Source organism: Castor canadensis, chromosome 5 (genome assembly GCF_047511655.1).
Source record: "Castor canadensis chromosome 5, mCasCan1.hap1v2, whole genome shotgun sequence".
NCBI classification, from domain to species: Eukaryota; Metazoa; Chordata; class Mammalia; order Rodentia; family Castoridae; genus Castor; species Castor canadensis.
In genome coordinates this window covers 161,732,280-161,753,051 of record NC_133390.1, presented here as the reverse complement: position 1 = coordinate 161,753,051, position 20,772 = coordinate 161,732,280, and the positions used below count along the sequence as shown (strand labels likewise).

At 47.1% G+C, this 20,772-nt stretch overlaps 1 long non-coding RNA gene and 2 other non-coding genes across 9 annotated transcripts; all 3 read right to left on the bottom strand.

The window, feature by feature from the left end:
• Nucleotides 1-1,645: 1,645 nt before the first annotated feature.
• On the bottom strand, nucleotides 1,646-19,032 carry LOC109701053 (uncharacterized). Of its 7 annotated transcripts, none has more exons than XR_012448240.1 (4): nucleotides 17,355-19,032; nucleotides 16,267-16,338; nucleotides 15,092-15,295; nucleotides 1,646-5,195 (listed from the first exon to the last, which is right to left on the bottom strand). It is a non-coding gene; the product is annotated as an uncharacterized lncRNA (long non-coding RNA). The 7 variants fall into 7 exon arrangements; XR_012448237.1 differs by lacking the exon at nucleotides 1,646-5,195 and adding an exon at nucleotides 12,961-14,498 and having other exon boundaries at nucleotides 14,595-15,295; XR_012448235.1 differs by lacking the exon at nucleotides 1,646-5,195 and adding an exon at nucleotides 12,961-14,820.
• On the bottom strand, nucleotides 15,779-15,912 carry LOC141423674 (small nucleolar RNA SNORA71). Its single transcript, XR_012448501.1, has one exon. It is a non-coding gene; the product is annotated as a small nucleolar RNA SNORA71 (small nucleolar RNA).
• LOC141423677 (small nucleolar RNA SNORA71) lies at nucleotides 16,780-16,909 on the bottom strand. Its single transcript, XR_012448504.1, has one exon. It is a non-coding gene; the product is annotated as a small nucleolar RNA SNORA71 (small nucleolar RNA).
• Nucleotides 19,033-20,772: the final 1,740 nt, after the last annotated feature.

The following is a 20,772-nucleotide window of genomic DNA, read 5'->3' as shown; positions in this document are numbered from 1 at the left end:
TTGTGCTGTGCTATAGAGTGTTCGAAGTTATTCCTCTAATTCCACTGCACCTGCGCACCAATGGCCTTCCTCTCCCCATCTCCATCCCTCTCTTCCCCAGACCTTTCTCTACTCTAAGAACAACTTAGCTTGCACATCGATGTGAATATATGCTGTATTTGTCTCTGTGTGTCTGCCTTATTTCAGTTAACATGTAACCTCCAATACCACCCAAGTTGCCGTAATGACAGAATTTCATTCTTTTCACAACTGAATAATATTTCACTGGATTTGCATACCATGATTTCATAATTCGTTCATCCATCTGTGGACACCCAGGCCGATTCCATCCCTTGGCCACTGTGAATAGTGCTGCAATAAACATGTGAGGTCAGATGTCTCTTCAACTACAGATTGCAATTCCTTTGTATATTTACCCAGAAATGGAATTTCTGGATCCTAGGGTAGCTCTACTTCTAGTTTCTGGAGAAACTGAGATACTGTTTTCATAATAGCTGTATTATTTTACATTCCCACAAACAGAGTGTACAAGCTCCCCTCTCTCCAGGTCTCACCAGCACTTGCTGTCTTTGGTCTTTTTGACAATGGCCCTTCTGATTGCAGAGAGGCAATACCTCACTATGGTTTGATATGTCCTCCCCTCATGATTAGTGACATGAAGCATTTCTCATATACTTCTTGGCTATTTGTATAACCTCTTTTGAGAAATGTCATGCCCATTTTAAAATCAGATTAATTGGCTTTTTAAATTTTTTTTAATTTTTATTTTATTCATATGTGCATACAATGTTTGGATCATTTCTCCCCCCTTCCCCCTGCCTCCTCCTTTACCCCCCCTTACCCCCCCCTTACCCCTCGCTACCTGGCAGAAACTATTTTGCCCTTATCTCTAATTTTGTTGAAGAGAGAGTATAAGCAATAATAGGAAGGACCAAGGGTTTTTGCTAGTTGAGATAAGGATAGCTATACAGGGAGTTGACTTGCATTGATTTCCTGTGCATGTTTGTTAACTTCTAGGTTAATTCTTCTTGATCTAACCTTTTCTCTAGTTCCTGGTCCCCTTCTCCCATTGGCCTCAGTTGCTTTAAAGTATCTGCTTTAGTTTCTCTGCTTTGCGGGCAACAAATGCTATCTAGTTTTTTAGGTGTCTTACCTATCCTCATACCTCCCTTAGGCTTTTTTTTAAACTATTGAGTTATTTTAGAAATCAATCCCTTATTGGATGAGAGGTTTGCACATATTTTCTCCCTTCCCAGAGGCTGTCTCTTCAGTGTTTGATTGTCCCCATGCTGTGCAGAATCTTTTCAGTTTGACGCAATCCCATTTATTGTTGCCTGAGCTGCTGCGGTCATATCCAAAACTCCTTGCCCAAACCCATGTCTTGAATCATTTGCCCTGGATTTTCTTCGAGTAATCTCATGTTTCCGGTACTACATTTAGCCTTTGGCCCATTTTGACTTCTTTTTGTGTATGTGAGAGATATGGGTCTAGTTTCTTTCTTTTGCATTTGAATATCCAGTTTTCCTGCACCATTTTTTTTGGGGGGGCAGTCCCTGGGTTTGAACTCAGGACCTTATGCTTGCTAGGCAGGTGCTCTACCATATAAGCCACTCTGCCAGCTCTTTTGTGTGTGTGTGTGTGTGTGTGTGTGTGTGTGTGTGTGTGTGTGTGTGTAGGGTTTTTTCAAGACAGGGTCGCTAGAACTATTTGCCTGGGCTGGCTTCAAACCACAATCCTCCTGATCTCTGCCTCCTGAGTAGCTGGGATTACAGGCGTGAGCCACCAGCAGCCAGCTACTGCTTTCTTTTTCTTTTCTTTATTTTTTTTTTGAATTCCTGAAGGCTTTACTGAACCAACTTAAAAATAAAACAATAAAACACACACACACACCTAGAGAGAAAATTAAACACTAAATGTCTGAACACTGAAACATAGAAAAGCAAACACATCTAATAAACTAAGAGAAATATGAGATGCTGAACAGAGTAAAACTTTTTATTTTCTCCAAGCACTGTGCAGTGTTAACTTGTTCTCTATAAGATCACTGACTAGAACTGCAGAATAAATTGGGGAGTCTGTGTGGGGAACTATGGTGTCAAAACACCACTTTGTGTAGTGGGTTTAGAACACTGCATGGGTGAGGGGAAACAGGGAGGTAAGCTTTTTTTTTTATGGCATATAAGCTTGCTTTTATTGGTTCTTTGTAAATCCATAGTTTTATGTTTCCATCCTACCATTGTTTTTAGCAATGTGGACAGAAGAATTCTCTATTGTAGAAGTGAAAGTTAATAATATAAAGGAAAATTATGGCTGGTGGTGTGGCTCAAGTGGTAGAGTGCCTGCCTAGCAAGCCTGACGCCCTGAGTTCAAACCCCAATTCACCAGGATTTGGTCCCACTCAGCATGAGGTTGCCTTTGTTTTCTGCTTCAGCTAGACCTAGATTCCTAGAACTGTCCTGGAACATCCCCTCTCACCTGCTCCATCTCAAGCCCTTTTTCTTTTCTTTTCCCCCAATGGCACTGGTGTTTGAACTCTTATTGCTTAAGCCACTCTACCAGCCCTCAAGCCCTTTTTTTGATTTTACAAAAAAAGGGGTCTCATTATGACATTTTCACACATGTATACAATGTACTTCTATCACTTTACCCCCATCACCCTCTCTTGTCCCCCTCCCCACTCCTGCTTGTTCCCCTGCTTCCCCCAAGAGTCGCCTTTACAACTTCCTGTCTTTCTGTTTGTTTGTTTGTTTGTTTAGGTCTAGAATATACATATGAGAGAAAACACGAGTGGTATAAGCTTTTGTGACCGACTGTTTTCCAAAGATGGCCACATGGATCCATACAACCCAAACCACAGGTCTTCTTACAGTGTAAATGACAGTCCTCTGCTGAGAGGTGGGAGCCATGTTTCCTTCCCTTGAGTCTGGTTGAATCTGTGACCGTTCTGATCAATAGGACAGGAGAGGTGCTATGTGACCACTGGAACTGGGTCGTAAATGTGATACAGGAGTAGTACAGGTGAAACAGTTGGGCAAACCCACTGCTGTTTCTCCTGAGCCTCATACAAAACTGGCACAGTATGGGTGCTCTATGAATATCTGTTGGGTAGATGGATGGATGGATGGATGCATGGACGCATGGATGGATGGAAGTTTCATTGGTTCAGGATTAAACTCACCTTCTAACTGCTACTGTTAAGTCTTAGTGAGTAATATCCAGTGGGTAGTAGCAGTGGCACCATTAGACCCAGGCAGGTGGGGTCCCTTGCCCTGCACCTTAGGAGGGGTCTGCGTTTTGGACTGCAGTCCTCAAAAACATGGTGAGATTTTTTTTTCCCATTGCTCGGGTTGGAACCCAGGGCCTTGTGCATGCTAAGCAAGCACTGTACCACTGAGCTACATGCCCATCCCCCACACAAATAAATAAATAAATAAAAAGCACCTTTCTGGGATCAGCAAAATCATCTAGGAAGGAAGCCCTAAGTCTAGACTAGGTGCCATGTGGGTCTTTTGGGCCATAATTTATATCTTGAAAATTTTAGAATCTCACTGCAATAGTTAGGGCCAGCAGGGCCCGTCCAGCCAGGGAAACCCAATCCCAGACTATTTCCATCCCCCATGGGTCCTAGCGGCCATTTCTCCTCCTCAGAGCACTGGTATGCCAAGTGAATTAATTGGTCTTGACTGATGGTGAGTGACTTTCACTCATGTTGGAAGCAGGGTAAGTTCAAGGATCTAAGCCACCAAATGGTCACTGCATTTCTTAGTCTGACACTGTATGGGGTCCCAACTGTGGCTTTCAGCCCTTTGTTCAGGGTGCATTTCCCATCTAGCCCACGGCAGCCAGGGTGGTGCTGGGGCAGGCATCTTTTGCTGGTGCACCCTTCCCTAGCTGGTCCCAGAAGGGTCACCTCAGTCCCTTTGGCTAACCCCAAACCACGTGTCACCCTGTCTTCAGAGCAGCATTACCTGTCTCCTCTATCCTAATCACCTCTGAGTGGTATGACAAAATGCCACTGGCTGTGGAGCTTAAACCACAGACATTCATTTCCCACAGTTCTGGAGACTAGAAGTCCAACTTCAAGGTGTCAACCAAATCAGTTCCTGGTGAGGGCCCAGCTTCTGTCTTGCCTCCTCGCTGTGTCCTCACATGGAAGAGCAAGGAAGCTCTGGGGTCTCTTTTTCTTCTTCTTTTGATTGTACTGGGGTCTGAACTCAGGGCCTACACTTGCTGGGAAGGTTTTTTGCCATTTGAGCCATGCCCCCACCCTTTTTAGTTAGTTTTAGTTTTAGTTAGTTTAGTTAGTTTAGTTCAGGTAGAGACTTGCTTTTATTTGGGGCTAGCTTTGGCTGTGATCCTCCTACCTATGTCTCCTGTGTAACTGGGATGGCAGGCATATACCGCCATGCCCAGCTTGTTTATTGAGTTAGAGTCTCTCAAACTTTTGACTCAGGCTGGCCTTGAACTGCAGTCCTCTAGATCTCTGCATCCTAAGTCGCTGGGATTACAGGTACGAGTCACCACACCTGGCTCTCTTTTTCTTCTTAAAAAGTCACTAAATCCATCACTGGGGGCCCCACCTTTATGATTTCATCCAAATCTAATCACTTCCCAAAGCCCCAACCTCCTCATACCATCTCATTGGGGTGTAGGACTTCATATGAATTTGGGGAGAGACACACATTCAGTCCATAATACCCTTGGAAGCCTTTGGTGATGTCATGAAATTCCCACGGCAGTATTAACACATGTCTGACTGATGTGATGATGTCATCTCCCATTGTTCTTGAGCCATGGAGAACAAGGGACAGGGGTACCTTGCATGAATCAGCTTGTCTTCCCATGAGGCTGCCAGGCCCCTTGCTGGGCTCTCTGCTGAGGTGGCAGATGGAAAGCAGAGGTGAGCCAACAGAGGAGAAAGCAATCATGGTGTAGGAACGCAGCCGTTTTGGCCTGAGGAGTTCACGACATGGCTGGAAAGCGGTTGTTCTACGTCTGTGAGACAAATTTCCAAACGGTAAATCTAGCATGAGCATAAAATAAGTTGTTCACAGTTTTCCACGTACTCTGGGCAAGACAGATGTGTGTAGGTCTCACCAGTGAGGCATGGCGACAATCTGAGAACAAGGCTTCCACCCTGGGTGACCAAGCATCAGGAGTGTTGCTATATCAGGCATTGAAGAAATGTCAGGGAGCTACAAAAGAAGAACAGCTGTGCAGCTTCTGTGACGAGTTCCAAATAACGTACTTTGTATGGTGAGATATATGAAAGTAAGTGGGAACGGAATATTTTGCAAGAAAAAAACCAAAGGTATGGCTACTGGGCTTTATGCGAAAAACACTGGCTCTGGGCTTGCACATCTCGGACTGCCTTGGCTGGTGTCCTCCCTGTGCCCACAGCTGGGCTGAGCTCCCCAAGGCCACGTCTTCTACTCGCCAGGGCACCATTTCCCACGAAGTCCTAATTGCTGACATGAGCCCTCACTCATGCCCCAGAGCAACTGGAGCATTGCCCTTCTGGGTAAAAAAGGGCATCTGGCCAAATGCTCATTTTATTGTAACAGTAGGGCTTGCACTTGGGAATGGGTGAGGAGTGTGAGCGCTGCAGCAAAGGCTGCCGTGTATGCAGTGTGAGACCCAGCACACTGCTTGGGCTTTGCTGGGATCTCTGTCAAGATAGGCAGGGCACAGGTGGGAGATGGACCTGGGCAACTAAAGTGGCACAGTGTGTCATGCCACCCCTCAGGGGAATTCCTCAATGGCTATCCTTTCTGGGAAATTTTAGGGAAATTCTCAGGGTTTTAGCCAGGAGTCAGGAGAGAGAGATTGGAAAGTTTGCTACCAAATGAATGGGAGGGCAAAGGTTGAGATGGACCTGTGACTTAATATCACAAACGAATTCTATCCTGTGTTACTGCCTCTCCTCTCCCCATGTGTGAACTTCTGAGTTCACACTCAATCTGTTTGTTTGTTTGTTTGTTTTTGTGGTACTAGGGTTTGAACTCAGGGCCTCATGCTTGCTAGGCTGGCGCTCTACCACTTGTGCCACTCCACCAGTCCTGTTTTGTGTTGAGTTTTTTTGAGATAGAGTCTCATGAACTATTTGCCTGGGCTGGCTTCCAATCACCAGCTCCTCCTGATCTCTGCCTCCCAAGTAGCTAGGATTACAGGTGTGAACTACCAGCACCCAGCTCACTCTGGTTTCTTGCATATGTGAGAGATGTGTATTGGGGTTTCCCCAGGGTACATCTCCACCCTTCTTCCACTGAGGATTGGAAAGACTGCCCCATGTGGTTGTACAGGTTGTGCACTGCACAACTCATGGGAGCACCATTCACACTATAGTCTCTGATTGAGTTATAGAGATGCTGGAAATGTTTGGCTGAGCCAATGCCATAGAAAATGCTTCACTTAAAACAAAGAAAGGAATGGGTTTCTCCTAGCATATGCTTCGTGGGTGGAGGATTGTGGCCCTTTGTGAGCAGGTTCCCTGAGAGTTCAAGGAATTCTGCCCTATCCCTTAATGACTGGCTTCCCTAACGCATCTTCAGGGAAGCTCAAAGGCATTTTTATCCTCATAGGCTTCATATCAAACAGAAGACAGCTAAACCTGAGACGGCAGAACCGCACAGGGCCTTCCGGAAATGGAGAATTACCAGGAGTGTAGGGCCTTCTGGAAAAGCCAGCGCTAATGGCAACATCTAGGACCCTGGAGCAGACAAACTTCACAGTCACCCACATGTATGGGGGAGGTGTGACAGGTGTCATTAGAGACAAGCTGTCTGTTTTGGACTTAGAAAGGACAGGATTTTTATTCATTTTTAATTTTTTGACAGCGCTGCGAATCAAACCCAGGTCCTCACACCTGCTAGATAAGCGCTCTACCACTCAGCTATATCCAGATCCTAGCGTTTTTTAAAAAATGCAAAACTCTTACCCAAAGCAAAACAGTATCTGGCAGGAGTGGTTTTTTTGTGGGGGCTGGGGGCAGCGGGGGTGGCAGTACTGGTTTTGAACTCAGGGTCTGGAACTTGCTAGGCAGATGCTGTACTGCTTGAGCCACACCTCAGCCCTGTCTCCAGCAGACCTGAAGAATTGGTTGCTCTCAGCACCACCAATGGGAACACCACATCTCTCACAGAGCTGGCTAAGGAGAACAGCTCAGTCCTCTTCTCTGCACAATCAAAATCTCTTCTGGGTCCCTATTTTTCTGAATTGCTGGGCTATTCGGGTTCCATGGTTACCAGGCTCTGATTCCCTCACTGTGTTGCAGAAGTCCTGGAGACATGCCAAAGACCTCACTCTGGGGAGACCCTCTGGGCTCCCATCTCCCCTGCATGAAGAACCACGTGGCCTCTCACCAGTGCAGGACTCTTTCCTGATGAAAGCACTGGAGGCCAGGCATTCCTCCTGTGAACGATTCAGCTACGGCCCACCAGTTTTCAAGTGAAGTGCAGTGTTTCCATTGTCACTGAAGTCCCAGTACCCTGTCCTTCTCCCCTCACCCTGCTGATTCTACCCCCAGACTGTTCTCATTCTACACTTGTGTCCTATGTTGTCATCATTTTAGGTCTAGGTTCTGCACACGAGCAAAAGCATGTATTTGGCTTTTTGAGCTTGGCATATCTCAGCATGGTGGTCACCAGTTCTACCCATTTTCCTGCAAATGACATAATTTTGTTGTTCTTTGCTTCTTTATTTAATAGTTGCAAAGGAGAATTAAGTATATTTATACAAGGAGATATGATATTGTATCAAGAATAAGTCTGAATGTTGAACTAAAGAAGCTAACTGCAAAGTTTAAAAGAAAACTATAGCTGTAGAAGTTAGGAAGGAGCTAATTTGAGAAAACGGTAAGGAGAAAGGGGTTTTAAAAAGGCTTCATTTGCTTTTGCACTTCCGGCTCTCATAATTCATTGAGCTTCTTTTTTTTTTTTTTAAGTTTGCTTTATTATTTGGAACTTACAGTATAGTCACATGACATAGTCTATAGGAAATGGTATCTTAGTATTTTTGACTTTGTAAATAAAAATACACAAATAGCATTAGCAAATGCTCCAAGTGTGCTTAAGGAAAACATGCATTCTTTCACAGTTAAGATTTCTAAACATTTTAAAAAATGCACAAAAGTCAAGCCTATATTCCAAAGATCTGCATATGAATGGGGGAAATAGTAACTTTTCTGTGAGGTTTGGCAGTCAGTCAGTACCTTAACCAAGAGATCAAGGTTAATGTCACTGGTGGAGTCCCACTGATACCATGTACCCACTGTGTGATAATATTGGGGTACTTCGCCTCTGGGGCATTCTTCTACCAAATCCAAAACTCTTTAAAACTGTCAAGGCAAGGTTAAGTCAGGCATGGTGGTACACACCTGTAATCCCAGTACTCAGAAGGCTGAGGCAGAAAGATCTCAAGTTTGAGTCCAGCCTCAAACTTTCTTTCTTTCTTTTTCTATTCTTTCTTTCTTTCTTTCTTTTTTTTTGTTTTTGCAGAACTGGGGTTTGATCTCAGGAACTCATGGTTGCTAGGCAGGCACTCTTACTGCTTGAGTCAGTCCACCAGCCATTTCTTTGTGATGGGTGTTTTTGAGATAGGGTCTCATGAACTATTTGCCCAGGTTGGCTTTGAACCTTGATCCTCCTGATCCCTGCTTACTGAGTAGCTAGGTTTACAAGTGTGAGCCACCGGTGACTGGCTAGTTCACATCTTCTAATAAAAATAAAATAAGTGGGGGGAGGTAGCACAAACAATTTATACACATTGTAAATGTAAAAATGATAAAATAAAAGAAGAAAAGAAAAAAATTAAAACAAAATAAGGGGTCAGTTAGAGATGAATCAATTTGGGTTGTAACACATTTGTGCATGGAAGCAATGCTAGGAATCTCTCTGTGTAGCTATCCTTATCTCAACTAGCAAAAATGCTTTGTCTTTCTTATTATGCTTATGTCTTCTCTTCAACAAAATTAGAGATAAGGGCAGAACAGGTTCTGCCTGGAAGTGAGGGAGGGTGGGGGGAAGAGGGTAGGGGCAGGGGGCAGTGGGGAGAAATGACCCAAACAATGTACGCACATGTGAATAAATGAATAATAAATATATAAATAATGAATTATCCAGACTTTTAAAAAAATAAAAAATAGATGACAAACATTAAGAAAAAATAAGGGGAGATGAAGGAGGTAGCCTGTCTCTGCTTCTTCAGAAACTTCTGCCTTGGGGCCTTTAGCCCTAAGTCCTCAAGACACAGAAACAAGCACAAAACTTGGCTGTCTTCTTGGTAAGGAGCAGAACAGTCAATAAATAATAGAGCAGGTCAATAATTTAGCAGTGGATCGGGCTGTCTGCCACACCAAGAGCTTTCACACAGCAGTCTGTGTGAAAGGCGGTAACTGAGAGGCAGAGAGGATGACACTGCACCCAGGTCACTCTGCTAGGGAGGGCACACCTGTGTGTGTGTGTGTGTGTGTGTGTGTGTGTGTGTGTGTGGCTCATGCCCCACATACAGGTCTTTGAGCTCCTCCCTGCATCCTCGTCCTCCAGGGCCCTTCTTTTGTTTAGTGAACCCCCCCCATCCCTGATCCCAGAGGCCAGGTGTCCCTTCTCCATTGGACTTCTCATGTTTTTCAGCGACTTCTTCTTTGGTAGGTAACTTTACCTTAGCGACACTGCAGGTGGCCATTCCTAGCCATGGGCTCTGCATCTGCAGATTCAACCAATTTCAGATGGAAAATATTTGGAAAACAGATTCCAGGGGAGGGATAGGTATCATAAGTAATAGAGTGGTGACAAAAAGCACATGGAAAACTGCCCATGGGTGATACATAAATATTACATTTACTATAAGGGATGTGAGTGTCCATGGGCCTCAGTATCCCGAGGGGGGCCTGGAGCCAATCCCCTGTGGGTATTGAGGGTGACAATGAGCTAGCACACACCTGTTGACAGGCATGTGCTCCCCTCCCTGTGCTCAGCACACAGATGGGCACACAGTCCCCATTGATGGGCTCAATGGGGAGTGACTGGCTGCACAGACAAACTCAGCTCACTAAGGTTAGCTATGGTAGGGGGGCTGGTGCTAGAGAAGCCCACTTATGACTGGGCATTTTGCCTCCAGAAGGTTCTGGAACATGATGCTGGATTCCATCAGGCACACCTGAAAACAGCCCTGGCCCTGCTCTGGCAAGACAGGAGAGAAGGATGCAGAAAGTTGGGGACCCAGTTTGGAGCTGCCTCTTTAAGCACCTAAGCAGCCCTCCTGTCTAGGAGGCATCCTTAAAACACTCTTAAATGTCCTTGAACTACTTATCATCTAAATCTGTGATGTCTGATACAGTGACTAAAGTGGCAACTGAACATTCTAAATGTGGCTAGTCTAAATTGAGATGTTCTGTGAATAGAAAATAGGTACCAGATTTCAAAGACTTGGTTTGGGGGAACATCTTATTAATAATGCCAGGCATGGTGGTATAGGACTATAATCCCAGAACTCTGGAGGTGGAGGCAGGAGAATCTCGAGCTCAAGGTCAGCCTGGGCTACATAGCAGAGACTCTGCCTCAAAAAAAAAAAAAAAAACCACGAAGTTGTTAATATTAATTTCATGTTGGAACGACAATATTTATATAGTAGGCTAATAAAAATACATTACTAAAATTTATTTTCCTTGCTTCTTTATCTTTCTTTAATGTGGCTACTAGGGAAAAAAATCATTACACCCTGCCCTGATATCCACGCTGCTGGCTCAATTCTGCCAGGAGGTTCTGCTGCTTCACAAGGGTCTCTTGCCAATAATTTCCTGGTAGGAGCGTGGCTCTTCTTGACACTAATCCAGGTCCTTAGCCACCTCAGTAATGCGCCAGGCTCTGATGACTCCTGCTGTAGACAATAGCATCGGAGGGACACAAGATATTTGGGGACTGCCTGAAACATACACCCCCTATATGTCAGGGTTATAGTTCACTCTGTAAGCCTGTTGATTTAGATGGGGACTATTTTAGGAAGACTGGATATCATGGCAGTAATTTGAAACAGATGGAGGGACTGGTAAAGGATCCTGAGTTCCAGGATCCCGGTGCACACAGAGTCTGACAGCCTGTGCACTCCCACTGTCTATGAAATCAGCCTGTAACAGTGCTCATACCTCATGCACCAGGAAGCAGAGCCCTGTTGGAGCCTCTCACTTGGTGCGAACCCAGTCCCTTCATTTCTCTTAATTATTCCCTTATTTGTAAACTAGGGAATAATTAAATCTACCCTATTGGGTTGTTGTGAAGATTCAAGGTGGTAGTTATATATGTGCTTAATACAGTGTGGCATTTAATCAAAGTTCAATCAAGGACAGTGATGATAAACACCAGCCCTCATTGGAAGACCTGCAAATTAGCAAACAAGAAAATAGTGTTGTTGTCTTAACAGATGACTCTGTCATAGTGACATTTCGTCTTTGTTCTTCATTGTAACTGTCAATCTATATATGCTCATCAGATAAAAATATCTGACTACTGAGCATGAGGCACAAAGCAGGTGCTGTGTCGTGCACTTAATGTGCATCATCTTATTTAATCTTTGCTATTTGGGGTGAATGCTATTCTGTGGTCAGATTATAGAGCTAAAAATTGTTCATGTCCAGCGAGGTCCAGGGAGGCAGAAGAGCATGGTCCAGGCCCCATGGCAAATAAGTGGCCAGATCAGAATTTGACAGGTTCTTATGTCTTCTTTAGGTGACTTCCAGATGCAGGCTGGGAAGGGTGTGTGGTGCTAGGGCAGCTGTAGCCATGGAGGCAGATGGGCTATTCCCAGTATGCACCATCAAAGCCACCCCCAGCCTTGTTCCTCATCCCTAAATGATATGGGCACCTTCCAGGTGTCAGGCACCATGCTGGTGTGTCTTTTGGTTATAACAAGCAGAAACCCACTGTTCTCCCCCTAGTAATGGGCACGCTGGTTGGTCATTTAAAAAAAAAGACAGTTATCTTAGTCTTGACCATGCTTTATAAAAATCTGGAGAAGTCTAAACCCCTAGCCCTGTGGTGAGTGTGAGTTCTGCCCACGGCCAGGCCTGTGGAGCATGCATGTGGTCTAGACACAGGAAAATCCACCTTTAAGACTTTTGGAAATGGTTCTCCTGAGCGCAACAGAGCTCATCGTCCTGCACGCCTGGGTATAGCTCTTAAGACTCAGATACTGTGTCTCCCGTTTCTGTTCCTTCAGTAGTTACTCAGGTTCTCAACATGTGCAGAGCTCCCCACAAAGGAATCTGCTTGACTTGCTCATCACTGAGTTGTCACTTGGGTGAGGGGGCAGCAGAGCTGACAGGTATGGAGCCTGGCCTGCCTACATGCATAGCCTGGTGCTGACTTAATCATGGCCTGATCTGATTGGCCCCTCCCATAACCTGTCAGACATTCATAATCAGAGCAGCACAACATTGGCCTCAGGCAACTGTTGTGTCCATGGTTCACTGGATGTGGTATCCAGGACTTCCCTTTACCCTTTCCTTCCATCCTTAGTGCTGGTGGCTTGCAAAGGCTGCTGTGAATGTCCAGAGGAGAGAGAGCCCACAAACTCAAAGCACACCTTGCAGGTGAGATCTTCCTGTCCACCCGTGCAAAATGCCATGCCCCTGCCCCCCTCCCCAGACTTCCTTGTTTCCCTCCTTTATGATTTTTGTCCTTGGCTCTTCTTCAGCATATCACATATTTTAGTAAGTACTTTGTTCTGCTTATGGGATGTCTCTGTCCTCTACATTAGGGAAGCAGGATTTGCTTTTTGCTTGTTTCACCTACCAGTTCCTGGGACAGGGCCTGTGTAATCGGTACATGATATGAATGAGGTGGGGCAGAGGCTGCAGTCTGGGTGGAGAGGTAGCCAAAGATGGCTTCCTGAAGGAAGTGGCAGAACTGAGTCAGCTGTAGTGGAGGATGTGTCCTGGCACAAAGCAGAAAAGAGAATGTGCTCAGGACCTTTAAGTAGTAGAGTGGCTGGGGCCTGGGCATTGTGAGGGGAGGGTGCACAGGTAGGTGATGGGCAGAGCGGGGAGGACTTTGCTTGGGTTTTTCTGAAGCTGAGGGGCAGGGGGTGGGGGTGAGATTTGCTGAGGGCAGAAAGAGGAAGAGCTAAGAGGCTGGGCCAGTGAGGAGGACCACTGTGAGTCTGAAAGTGAGCAAGTTAACGATGGAGAGGTGTCCTTTATCAAGTGCTTACTGTTCACCAAGTGCTGGACTAAGTATTCTCACACATTCCTTCACTGCCCTTCACATCTGTCCCTTATACTAGAATGTAGGATGCACAGAAACAGAACAAGGAACACGGGGACCCTCCACAAATCAACTAGTCTGGTTTGTTAGGAAGGAGTTTTGGAGGACTGTGGGGCAAGCTACCTTAGTAATCACACCTCCACAGGCTTGAGGCTCCCTCCCCCCACTCAGCAACCCCCCTCTTCCTGTCCCTTCTGGTGTGCCTGCCACCATCCCTTCCTACAGAGCATGGGCTAACGGGGACATAGGGAGGATTGAGACTGTGGACCGGTGAGAAGGAGAGATGCTAAAGGGGAGGGAAACAGACACTGCTGTCCATAGCTGATGGGAAACTACCTGGTCATGAGAGGGGACAGTCATCTGTTCGGGAAAGAGAGGGTGACCAATGTCAGAGCACCAATCCACAGTAAAACTTCACTATATGTGGGGCTGGGTGTGGTGGCAGTACCACACACCTATAATCCTGGCACTTGATCCCACATTTAAAGCCAGCCTGGGCTACAAAATAAGACCCTGTCCCCCCCAAAAATGGGGGAACTGGTCACACCGGGGGAACCATGTTCATTCCACACTGAAGTACAAGGGGTGTGGTACTTTGAAATTGCTAGAGAGGGCTGGGGGATCTTCTAGAAAGCAAATGGCAGATGTCAGAAATAAAGGCTGGCAGAGTGGACTCTTCAGCCCCCAAGAATGCCCCCCCCCATGCTTGCCTTCAGGGGTCTGACAGCCTGACTCCATACTTTGGAGCTGCAGGTGGACGCAGGTCAGGTGGAGAGCCACACATATGCTGAGCACACCACTGCGATCACTGCTTCAGGACATAATCCCCAAAGGCCAAACATACTTCCCGGTAACCAAAACCCCATGCCTGCCATCTGCCTACCACACATGGGATTGTTCCACCTCTAGTCCAAAATCCACATCCCACACCCTATTCCCTAGGTCAAGCCTTAGGAGTGTGCCTGGTGGGGATTCTGAGCTGAGCAAGAACCAGATCTGCCCAGACCCACCTTCTGTATACTCAGCCTCGCTGATGCAGAAGCATCAGTAAACAAGCAAACCAATGAAAACCAAAGAACAAGCAGCAGGACACATTTCCAAATTTACTGACGTGGGTAATAATATAACAGTGTGTGGCATAACAAACTACACAACACCAGGTGTGCTGACACACACCTGTAAGCCTAGCACTTGGGAGGCTGAGGCGGGAGGACCACTTGAGATCAGGAGTTCGAGTCCAGCCTGGGAAACATACGGAGATTCTCTTTCAAAAAACAAAACAACAAACAAAAAAACACCACCACCAACTACAAAACAGCTGGGTGTGGTGGTACAGACCTGTAATCCCAGCACTTGGGAGGCAGACACAGGAAGATAATGAGTTCAAAGCCAGCCTGGACTACCCAGTGAGTTCAGGGTCATCTCGGGCTGCATAGTGAGACCCTGACTCAAAAACAACAACAAACAAACAAACAAAAAACCCATGAAAACATCACCAGGATGTCTTGGATCTACAGTTACCCCAGGAGTAGGCAAGATGACTCGGAGTCTGGCCATGTATGACCTGGCAGAAATGAAGAAAAACGAGTCTTCATGTTCATGGTATCCTGGGGCACTGCTGGGGCAGGGCAGAACAGCTGGAGTGTGTCCACCACTGAACCCAAATCCCTCTGTCCCGCCTGACCACAGTGCAAAGGTGCTGTGCTAGGCTGGAGCAGCTGTGGACAGTCTGCTTCCTTCTGTGCTATGCCAGTTTCCATGACCGTCACCATAGCCTCAGGAAGGAAGGGAGACAAGGGCTAGTGGCTTGGAATTCCCCTCCCACAGTAACTCACCATGAGGAGACCCCTGCAGGGAGCAGGGACCCAGATGGTCATACCGAGCGTGTTAGGGCCTCCATCCCTGGGGCTTCGTTCCTTTGGGTCTCCATTAATTATCTCATGCTTCCCACTGACATCACGAGAATGCTTCAGTTAACGAGGTACAAGTTGCAGGGTTTTTCTGCAGCATGCTCATCTCAAAAAGGAATCTCAATACTCCTAGAGAATAGTGAAATGAAAACTGTCTTAAAAGTCAAAAGCAGCTCCTGGAGGGGAACTGGCAGAGGGACAGCTCTAGGGCTTGCTCTCAGGGATTCTCCCACTGAGGTCCCACCACACCTTGTTGGGAGAGAAGGATCCCCAGTAGCCCTCCTCCATGTTGCCATTACTGACTGGCACACCTACCTCCACAGCGGAACTGGGAGCTCTCGCTCACCTCAACCTCAGAGATCATCATACTCCTTCAAAGCCCTGCTCAGGCCCACCTCCTCCAAAAGGTGAAAATCCTGTGGCAGTGACCAAGTAGCACCTGTCTCTGCACTTGTTCATTATACACAATTCATCCTGGCCCCTTCCACCACCAACATTCTCTAGTCTTTCTAACAGGAGGCCAAACTGAGGAAGGCTAAACCAAAATGTCTCTCATCACTGTCTCTCCCACAGCAGCTCCAATGCCTGAGAATGTGTCGGCAGGAGAGGAAGTGTGTGAAAGCGCCAGCATTTGAAAGGGACAGGTATGGACCCTCCAAACACGGGAAATGGCTTTCAGCGATTCCTCTCCCTGCATTACAGATGATCAGAGCACAGGCAGCCCATGATCATTTTTGAATGCAGGTACACACACAGGTGTGGGGGGCTCCAGGGAGAGGAGCAGATGTCAGTGGCATAGCCTAAGTCCAGGAAAACAGCCCAGCCAACATAAGACCCCAATAATAACCCTTCTTTCCTGCAAAAGTCTCATAGTACCTTCTGCCAAGGGAGCCAAAAAGAAACGGTGGACAAATATTAAGATTGGTAACAGTAAGAACCAGATGTGATCAACGTTGGCAGGATGGGCAGTGGATCTGGGAACCCAAGGTGCCACCTCTATCTCACCTGCCTCATCATCGAAGCCCCTGGGAACATGCAAGGACTCTGTGCCTTTCAGATGCAAGGGACCAACACTCCAGAGAATGGACCAGAGCTCTTACCTCAGGGTACATGGGTCTAGAATTTTTCTGACTCGACAGCTCCCATGGCACCTCTGCTCACAATGGACTTGCCTGCAAGAGACAGGAAGGCCTGGTGGTGACCACACGGCTTGTCACTGCTCACGGCACCAGGAAAGGGCTCTGCACAGTAGTTAGCAGACAGGAAGCATTCCCAAACTGCTAGCTCTTGTTTCCTGAGCAAACTCACAACTTCCTCAGGAAAAAGAGTTAACTCTAAAGAGGGCGATGATGGACGGTCTAGGGCATGGTGCCAAGGCTGATCAGTATGCAATCAGCACTACAGTTATAGAGCCAATGCCAAGATCAGTGTGTGGGATGCCATGTCTCACTGGCAGTGACAGCTGGCCATCAAGGGGAACTTAAACAACATGCATAACCTGGTTCCCAAAAGCAGAGGACAGGAAGTGAAAGCTCCAATAATGAAGGTACTGCACACATGGCAGCCCCAATATCCTGGGTGTCCAAGGCGTGTGCAGAGTTGAGGGGCACGAGAATGGAAAAGCTCCCCAAACTGGCGAGGATGTGGACCTTCCAAACGCAAGATGATTCTTTCTACATTTTCTCTGCCTGCACTACCAATGACCAGGATATGGGCACCCCCTGGTCACTTATGAGTACAGAGGCAGAAAGGACAGAACAGAGGGCATTCCTTCATCGCTAATAAGCGGGACAAAGGAAAGACAGCACTAGAAAAAAGTGTTGGATTTCTGAGGTCATGGAAGACAGGGACTCATTGTCTTCTCATTCCTGCTTTCTGGAGGAAGGTCCCAGCGCTGTGAGGAGGTGACTGAGACCTGGGTGCCGGAGGATACAATGCCAAAATTCTTGCTGGTTTTGATTTGGGTGTTCTGCTGCCAACACCAAAGTAAGGGTGGTAATTCCTGAAGACTCAGGACTGAAGCAGGCACACCAAGAGGAGTCAGGTGCATCTCAAAGCCCCCTGGGAGGGCAAAAGTGGGATCAGAAAGAACCCACCTTCACCTCACCTCCAGACTACATCACTCCCAAGGAACCTGTGTGCATCCTTATGGGATGCAAAGCCCCTAACTCTACAGTTCAGACCTCACCTTGGGAGCACCATGGTTGAGCTGCTTCCTGGAAGGGTGAAGACACCTCTCATGAACTCCTTTGCACCAAGTGGACACCTCTGCAATAAACAAGAAATCCAGAGAAGCCACCTAAATGTCACCTGGTCAAGCCCATCTTGATAAGCACATGGAGAGTTTCTCTCACAGTAGCTCGCTGCTTCACAAATGTGGGCTGTTATTCCTAACCCGTGAGCCCTGTCCTTTCCTCGTGTACAAAAAGAAGAGTTGACAGCACCACAGGAGACAACAAATCGTCTATGGCAAGTGAACTTTTCAGGCCTTTTGTGCAAACTCTGATGAAACAGTAGAGGTTCCAGAAAGTTCCCTTGTTGACGGAGATCCATTTCCTGCCAAAGAACCTCCAATGGAAAATACTTGTTGACTGTCCACGCGTCAAGCGCAAAGGATTCTGGGCCCTATATGATCATGACTTCAGATAAAGACTTTATCTGCTACCATCAAGAGTCCACAAGAAGACCAGCTTCTGTTCAAATACTCACATATAATGAGTACCTACTTGCAGCCAGACACTAGGGCTCAAAAACAAAACAAAATGGGCTAGAGGGGTGGCTCAAGCCGAAGAATACCTGTTTTGCAAACACAAAGCAATGAGTTCGAATCCCAGTCCTATTAAAAAAAAAAGGATCCAAGGTCTCTGCCCTCACAGAAACTTTGCAGTTTCCGTACCTTACAGGAAAAAAATGAAGAAACTCAGCCATGATTTGACTTCCAGATTTGGGGGTCTTTCTGGCTTTCAGACCCAGGCCCTCATGTGCTCCCACCAGGCTTCACTCTACACAGGGGATTTTCCACATTCTCTGTATCCCGCTGAGCTTACCATCCCTTCTGCAGGTGCCCTGGGAAGGTGATCCCAGATCACCAAGCTTCAAGGTTTTCATAAGCAGCAGCCCTTACCCCAGGGAAATTCTCTCTGGGGACAGTGGAGCCACTCCAGCAGGAGTGCGGAGAGGAGAGGCACTGGCTGCTGCAGAGCCAACATCTCCATCGCAAGGACAGTTTCCATCAGTCTTCAGGACAGCAGCAGGCCCAGGCAGGGAGAAGCAGGGGACCCAGCTTCAGTGTAGAGCAGGCGCGTAGGAGTCGGGTCGCTGTCCCCTGGGGCCCTGGAGCGTCAACTTAAATCGTAGCCAAGTCGTCTGCAAAATGGAGGCTTTAGTGCTCGCCTTGGAAGGGAGCAGTAGTCAATGGCCTAGGACCTGCACAACGACTGACCTTGCGTAGGAACTCACAACGGGCTGAGGATGCACGAGGACTCGGGTCCCCGACCGTGGGTGCTCCGCGCCCTGAGCCCGCTGGGGCCACTCAGCCCGGGTCGCCGCCCACCCCGTGTCTCTTCGTGAGGACACGCGAGTCCTGGGAGGCCACGGCCCGTGGGAGGCGGGGCTCGCCTGGTGCTGACCCTGGCCCCTCGGCCTCAGTTTCCCCTGGTTGAGGGTGACGCAGCACCAGCTTTGGAGGCCTTCCGTGTACCCGTGCAGAGGACGCCCGAGCACAGACCCGCAGTGACTCACCCAGGGAGCGAGGAGGGAAGGCGGCGGTGGCGGGCGTGGGGCGTTGCAGCCGTGCAGGAGCGCGCGGGAGACCGCAGCGCAGGAGCGCTCCGCGCGGGGCTGAGCCCTGTGGCTCGCTGGCCGCGCGTCCCCCTCGCCCGCGCCGCCTGCGGGAGGGGCGCCGCAGCGCCCCCTGGCGGAGCTGAGCTGAAAATCGAACACGCAACTGAGACGCTGTTTTTTTGTTTTTGGTTTTTTTTGAGGTGCTGGGGTTTGAACTCAGGGCCTACACCTCGAGCCACTCCACCAGCTCTATTTTTGTGATGGGTTTTCCGAGAGAGAGTCTCGTGAACTTTTGCCCGGACTGGCTTTGGACCAAGATCCTTCTGATCTCTACCTCTTGAGTAGCTAGGATTACAGGCGTGAGCCACCTGCGCCCGGCAGGGGCGCTATTTTCAAACTTCCATCCAACCAAGCATCTCTTCTTCAGCCCATCACTCCAACCACCCATCCATGGATCCACTTACCAAGAAGATATTTCTCAAGTGTGGGCTCCTCCATCCATCCAGTTATTCATCATTGGGCCATTTGTCCTCCTATTTATTAAAATATATGTCCATCCATCATTCCACCCATCCATCCAGGTACCTTTATATCGATCTATTCATCTTTTCATCAATCGACTTATCTAGATTTCCATTCATCCAAAAAATCTTCTAAGCAACTACTTCATGTCAAGGATTGAACTAAGCATTGGAAATATAATGAAGAAAACAGACATGATTGCTGACTTTATGTTGGTTACACTTGAGTAGGAATAATAGGCAAGTAAGCCAAAAATGTAATAATTAAAAATAGCTGGCCATCGGGTGGCTCACACCTGTAATCCTAGCTACTCAGGAGGCAGAGATCAGGAGGATCACGGTTTGAAGCCAGTCTGGGCAAATAGTTTGTGAGACTCTATCTCAAAAAACCCATCACAAAAATAAAAACAAAACAAAACAAAACAAAAAACCACCACCACCACCAACAACAAAACCATCACAGAAAAGGGCTGGTGGAGTGGCTCAAGGTGTAGACCCTCAATTCAAACCCCAGGACTGCAAAAAAAAAAGTAATAATAAGTGCTACAAAGGAAATAGGCAGGATGATTTGCAGACAGTAACAGTGGTGGCCTGTTTAGTTAGCAGGGACTCCTCTGAAGAAAAGGCATTTAACCTAAAGCCTGATGGAAGCCAGCAGGTATGGGGGCACAAGCCTGTAATCCCGGGGCTCAGGAGGTGGAGGCAGGAGGATCATAGCTTGGGGCCAGTCTAGGAAGACCCTGTCTCCAAACAAAAAAGCAACAATAACAAAAAATTAAAATAAAACCTAATGGAAAAGAAGGAGCTAACTAGGAAGCAGTTAGTACATTCTATTCAGGAGTATATGCAAAAGGGGAACTAATGTGGAGATAGAAAGTTCGTGAAGTGTGTGAGCAATGCATCATACTTTGAGATATGTTGCTGCCTTTTGTCAACACCACAGACAGCATAACTACAATGTCAACTAATGACTAACATTTTTGAGTCTGCAAACTACTATTTTGATCTATTAAGTCACCATATGAATTGTTATGGAGTGAATGCTGTATCCATCCCAAATTCATATGTTGAAACCCTACCCCTAATATGGCGGGATTAGGATCTGATCAAATCCTGAGGGTAGAAGCCTTGAGGACAAGGAGAAGACAGCCATAATCTATAAACCCAGAAGTGGGCCCTCATTAGGAACAGAATCTCCTGGTTCCTGGTCTCTGGTACCCACTACGTTAATCAGTTTTCTCTTGCTGTGACAAAATACCTGAGAAAATCGAAAGAGAAAAGGTTTATTTTAGCTCCTGGTCT